The sequence below is a fragment of the Pinus tabuliformis genome, chromosome 8 (assembly GCF_031772625.1).
Source record: "Pinus tabuliformis cultivar Carrire ecotype Pingquan chromosome 8, CPIR1, whole genome shotgun sequence".
NCBI classification, from domain to species: domain Eukaryota; kingdom Viridiplantae; phylum Streptophyta; class Pinopsida; order Pinales; family Pinaceae; genus Pinus; species Pinus tabuliformis.
Genome location: NC_142294.1, coordinates 1,800,719,775 through 1,800,726,475, shown reverse-complemented (window position 1 = coordinate 1,800,726,475; position 6,701 = coordinate 1,800,719,775). Strand labels below are relative to the sequence as shown.

At 33.7% G+C, this 6,701-nt stretch overlaps 2 pseudogenes; both read right to left on the bottom strand.

The window, feature by feature from the left end:
- Positions 1 to 3,934: 3,934 nt before the first annotated feature.
- On the bottom strand, positions 3,935 to 4,735 carry LOC149243425 (cullin-1 pseudogene; annotated as a pseudogene).
- Positions 4,736 to 4,738: 3 nt separating this feature from the next.
- Positions 4,739 to 6,163, bottom strand: LOC149243424 (cullin-1 pseudogene; annotated as a pseudogene).
- Positions 6,164 to 6,701: the final 538 nt, after the last annotated feature.

Here is a 6,701-nt window from a genome sequence, read left to right as displayed (position 1 = left end):
GGATGGTGAAGGAAAATTCTATGGGAAAAAAGATCAACACATAAGTTTGGTTTAACTCCTAAATACAAATAATTCATTGATCAACTAGGTGGAAAACATAAATACGCCTGGAATTATTTTTAGATTTTTGACTCAGAAATAACGCTCATAGGGACAGATAGTTGATACAGGTGGTGGAGCTAATCAAATTTGAAAGGGAAACTAACAGGTTTTGTGAAAAAAAAATCAACCTCTCCATATTCCAAGGTAGAGGATCAACATCAATGAACCAATTTTTAGATTTGAAGGCTGAAGATTTTCCAGCAAATCCAAATTTCCTATGGTTTTCTAGTGATTGTTTTCATCTTTAATTTATTGTTCGATTTTTTTGTAGGAATTGTTAGATATTATTTTGTAATAAATTCCTTATTGTATTCTGAAGTTATTTCAATAGAAATTCTATCAAAATTTTCTACTAAGACTTAATAAGGGTTGGAATATGTATGAAGAAAAGAGCTCTACCTTGATGTAAGCCTTGGATTGTACTCAAATTAATCAATTTTCAGAAACATAGAGGTAATTTTGTTCCAGGATTCTTGTGTCAAACAAATGGTGATATGTTTTGTTATGCTAAATTATTCCTTTTTCCCAATCTCCATATGAATTTTCTTTCCTGATTGTTGTAAGAATATTAAGAGTTGAATTTACTTAAGTGTACTCTGCTCTAGCTTGTTATAAACATTCTTAATGTTTTCCTCATGAGATTAAATATAAAATTCATTTTAATATGATTTCTATTTAATTGGTCTTCTACTTTTTCATCCCATCCACACCATAAATATCTTAAAGGATCCAAGAGTTTGCCTACCCTCCCTTGTTGCAACTACTTTGTCAATTTGTAATTGATTACCCAAAATTTTATGACTCCATGCCTAATGGAATTTTCCAACATCTTTCAACTAAACTTTTGAAAAAATCACCTAGGATTTTTATAGCTAGCCTAAGATCTTAAAAACATAAATCATATAGAGAGAGTCCTCCTTGATGTTGGAAGGGTTATATCCCATCTTTAAAAGTAGTTTGTGGTTACCTTTTTAGTTTTATTCTTCACCCTAGGAAAATTACAGAGTGCTAACATTCTAGCAACCATACTAGGGATCAAAAGGTTTCATCTTCCCCACGAAAGCCTATCAAGTCTCATATTTGACTGTTGATGGTGCACGATAGTCAAAAACATATGAAGGTTGAATCATTCACCGGAAAACACCATTATCAAAGAATCCATATTTCAGAATTCTCATGGTAACTCCACTGGGAAAAACATTCAGAGGCTGAATAGCCCATCGAGTGCTTTTCAAACAAAATGATAGGGTTTGTGGAAGGGCTTTACAAATGTAGCTCTGAAGCTAGGGCCAACTTTTTAGAAGAGTTTGCTGACAAACCTGAGAAGAAAATTCAGATCTTAAATGTTCGATTTCAGTCTTACAATTTTCAAGATCAAAATTAGTTTTTTGAGGACCTTTTATAGTTGAAACTAGGGTCTGATTTAAACAACACATATGAGATGTCTCATTTTGACAAACAAATTACATAACTTCTTGATGACCAACGAATGAAATATTTTTTCTTTGATCCCATAACTATCTATATCAAGGAATTGTTCCCTACAAAGTTCCGATTATGTTTCTACTATGGAACAAAAGTCTACAATCAACGGTCGCTGCACTTACACTTTCCAGTTTCCATTTTGCTGAAACACAATCTAGGAATCACATCAAGTATATAGCTACTTGATTTGTTGTTTTGGAATTTTTCTATTACCTAATTTTCCAAAGTTATTTTTAAAAGTTTTTATCTTAAGCAAGATTTAATTTTATAAAATATACATAATTATATTTTTTATAAAATTGTTTATTTAAAATATTAAACTTTATTTAAAAATAAAAATTCAACCAAATAATTAAACTACAGGAACCAAATTCATTATCATACATAAGCCCATAGTAAATTCACAAGTTAAAATTGAAAAGTCAAATTAAATTTATGACACCACCAAAGTTAATCAGGTTTGAAAGGTAAGCTAACAAGTTTTGTGAAAACAACTTCAACCTCTCCAAATTCCAAGGCAGAGGATTAGCATCAATGAACCAATTTCAAGATTTGAAGGTTGAATATTTTCCAACAATTCCAAATTTCATGCACTTTTTGAGTGATTGCTTTTATCTTTAGTTTTTTGTTCACATTTTTTCCAGAAATCGTTAGATATTACTTTGTAATAAATTCCTTTCTAGAATCCAAAGTTAATTCAATAGAAAGTCTATAAATATTTTGTAATAAGACTTAGTAAAGGATATAAGTAGTGGATTGTACTCAAAGTAATCAATTTTAAGAAATAAAAAAGAAATTTTCTTCGAGGATTGTTGTGTCAAAAAAATGGTGATATATTCTCTTATGTTGAATTGTTCTTTTTTCTTAGTTTCCATATGAATTTTCTTTCCTGATTGTTCCAAGAAGATTAAGAGTTGAATTTACTTAAGTGTACTCTACTGTGAATTGTTATAAACTGTCTTAATCTTTTCCTCATGAGATTCAATTTAAAATTAATTTCAATATGCTTTATATTTAATTGATCTTTTACTTTTTCATCCCATCCACACCATAAATATCTTAGAGGATCCAATAGTTTACCTACCCTTCCCTGTTACAAGTACTCTGTCAATTTGTAATTCATTACCCAAAAGTTTATGACTCCATACCCAATGGACTTTTCCAACATATTTCAACCAAACTTTTGAAAAACCCACCTAGAATTTTAATAACTAGCCTAAGATCTTAAAAACATAAAGCTAAATCATATAGATAGAGCCTTCTCTAAAGCTGCAAGGCCTAGATCCCAACTTTAAAAGTGGTTTATGGTTACCTTTGTAGTTTTCTTCTTCAACCTAGGAAAATTATAGAGTGCTAACATTCTAGCGACCATACTAGGGAGCGAAAGTTTTCATCTTCACCAGGAAAGACTATGAAGTCTCATATTTGACTGTTGATGGGGCGCGACAGTTAGACACATATGAAGGTTGTATCATTCACCGAAAGACTCCATTATCAAAGAATCCATATTGCAGAATGCAATAGTTATTTAACAACTTCTTCTCACAGAGCATACATGTGGCCATGTTCATGATTGATTGTTTTTTTCTTTCTACTACTCCATTCTACTGTGAATTATATCTGGTTGTGTCTGCAAGATTATTCCTTGTTGTTGACAAAAATCTCTGAAGTTATTGGAACTGTACTCTACTCCTCTGAACAGTGAACAAACTTTGGACTGCCTTATTTCTTGAGGTATGGATTTTGGACTAAAGCCATGGACTGCAAATATTTTTTTGAATGTCTTATTTTGATAATACTGATAGTCATAGCAAAAATTATTCTGTGTAAAATACTAAGAGATATATCGAACAGAGGGAAGTAAATGGAACAGGGGTGAACCGTCCAGAGTTTTAGTAGGATAGAATATGTTTCAATAACATCTCGATACTTACAATGAATGACTCTTGAATATAACAAGATAGATTTTTCTGGGAAGGGGATTGGCTGATGACAGAGCTACTTAGAGGAAATCAATATAAAAGTGTATGTGAAGTAGTTGCATGTCTTGTGAATAATAATTTAAATAACATATGGAAACAAACTTCTCAGGTATTCAGACAACAAAATCCATCAAACAAACTTTAGAGGAAGTAAAGTGAATAAAGCTGGAAACTGAAAATGACATTGCAGTCCAGAGTGGGCATAAGAGTTCCAAATCTGCCACAGTCGGTTCTCATACCGAAAAAAGGAGACCGTAGAACATAGATTATCCAAAATCAAGTAAAATGTCTAAGATAAAATAAAACAAAATTAACCATTAGTTTCACTACAGATTTGTTTTTGACTTGCATCTCAATCAGAGATTTTAGGGTATATATCTCAAAAAATTAGAATTTTCATTGTCCAGTTCAAGGTACTCCTTTGAGATCAAATCCTGAATTCGGGCATTTATTGCTTTAAATTCGGGCTTGAACGTGCTTTGTAGCTGTTCAACACACTCACTCAATAGTTGATGCTGAGGTAAGATCTTTCTAGCCTTCATGATGCGAACTATTGCTGCATCTATTGAGCACTGTCTGTCTTCTTTTACATTTTCGATCACTTTATTCCTCTCATTCACATTCACCTCTGTAAAGGGAATCTTAATCTTCTTCAACTTGTGTGAAAAGGCAGTATTGAATTCAAAAATATCAGTTGTAGATATTGTTGCAGTGCTAGGTTCCTTTAGAAGAATCTTATACTTGCCACATGAAACCGAATGCAGTAGTCGAATAACATCTTCATCTTCCAAATTTAGTTGAGATTTAATTTCTTCATAGCTGAGCTTTATGGCTTCATTGAAGAGCAATAGCAGAGCTGCCTGATATGTTGTTACTGACAACTCTATTACCGTGGTGTCAAATTTGGAGATGATGTCACAGGTCCCCAAGGAGTATACCCATGTAAGTGTACGATGTTGATATGTCAGAGAATAAAATTCCTGAAATTTGACAAGACATGCAGCCATCTCAGAAGGTAGATAAAGATTGGAAGACTTGCAAGTTGGCCACCGTGTAGCATTCAATACTGTAACATCCAACGTTAGTTTCATATAGCTATACGCGGAATTGTTAAACTCAGCTTGGATTTCTTTCGAAACTTCGAAATCCTTAACCATACGCTCCATTTTTTATATAAGACTTGAACCACAGGGCTCCTTCAACTTCGACAATTTTTTCTGTTCATCATCAATATTTATACCTCTATCATGCAATAATCTCTTAGCTAAGTATTTCCTGCAAAATTCCGCAAATAAATCTTTATCACTAACATAGAAGACAAGTTTTACAACCTTTTCCACCAGGCTCTCAATATTGTCATCATCGGTCCTTTTTAGACTGCCACCCTTCTTCAACAAATTATCCCAAAAAGCTGCAAACAACTCTTCACTTGTGGTTCCTCCAACTCTTTTATTGCAAATTACCACCAAAGCTTCGTGCAGAGCTTTAGAAATGGAATTATCATTTTGAAATTCATGCACCAAATAACCGACATACTGGTCATAAATTTCAATTAACTTCTCTAGGAATTCAAGTCCATGTATTCTTCTACTGCTTGATGAGTTATTGTTCCTAGTAGTGTCTTCTGCGCATTTGATTAAGTCTATGCCTCGGCTAATTATATGTTGTTGAAAAATACTTGCCACTGGTTGGAGACCTTTGGGGATTTTACAAAATAACCTGTAAATCCTACAAATATCAATTTTCTTATCATCCCTAAGCAGGGCATCGAAACCTGAATCATGTTTCCCTAAAAGTTGAATTTCATAACGGGCAAGTAGTTCATTTTGGACCATCTCTAATAACGCATTCTTGCTGCTGGAGTGCAAATAATTGCCAACTCTGTGCTCCTCATTCTGCAAGCACTCTTCAGCCTTTACCATATATTGTGGACAAGAATACTCCGAAATCCATAAAGCAACCTTTCGAGCATAGTAAATTCGAGTATCCTCAAACATAAAATTTTCAAAATTGTTCGCGTAGTAATCTAGGTGACCATTAACAATTTCCAGATACATGTCCACAAATTTTCTTAACGATGCACTATCAACCTGCTCTCCCTCGCGCTCTCGCATAATCAAATCGAACACAACATTCTTGAGATTAATGTGTGTGTCATCAGGCAGAGCCTCTCGGAAACACATCAACCCAACTTCTCTTAGAGGGAGTCTGTCAGTCCAAAGGATGTGGTAAATCAAATAATAGAACATGCCAGACATGTAACGAACGAAGGCCTTGTAATTTTCACAGTGTTTCAGGAATTCTTTTAGCAAGAACTCATCATGTTGTTCCCTTAATGCTGGTAAAACTACGCAAGAGATGTACTCTTCAAGCGACTTCTTGTAAATATCGTAAAGTTGATGTGAGTAGTTTTCATTTTTGCTTTTGTACATGTTATGGCTGCACATGTTGCAGATAGTTTCATAAATTCTGATGTACTCATCCAAATGTAACTCATCGCTGCAATTAGTTCCTTCCAACTTGTTTCTCAATTTTTGGATACCAGTAGAGACCATAGCCAATCCTTCTTCCCATGTTATAATACGCCTCTCCATTATTATATTTCACCCAGCCGTACTATTTTCTTATGTGTTGATCTCGTTCGTCCCGCCCTTCGATTGTCTGCCCGCACAGATTTCACAGAATCACCGTACCAATTCAAATATGATGGAGGTGTCAACGATTTTGTTCATTGTGCCAAATTGAGTGATCGATTTATACGAGTGTGAATCGTTATAGTGGCTTTCCCGGCCACAATTTGGTTGCGCCGACATGATTGATTTCTTAACGTTATGGCCAGAGAATTATATATTATTAACTCGGCTGGTTAAATAAATAGCTTTACAAGGCTAAATAAATAGCTCTAGATTTATCTTAAATTTCGAATATCATAATATTAATTATGAGGGTTGCGTATCAAGGTAAGGTTATCAAGAAAGAATTATCTTTCATTACGACCATAGCTTAAATAGCTCTTCCTGGGATGAAGCTAAATTTATATTAAATTTAGGAAATCATAACATTAACAATGACTGCCGTGAAAAATATTAACGAGTGAGTGTGTTATAGGTTGTTGTATTGCCATCTTAAAAA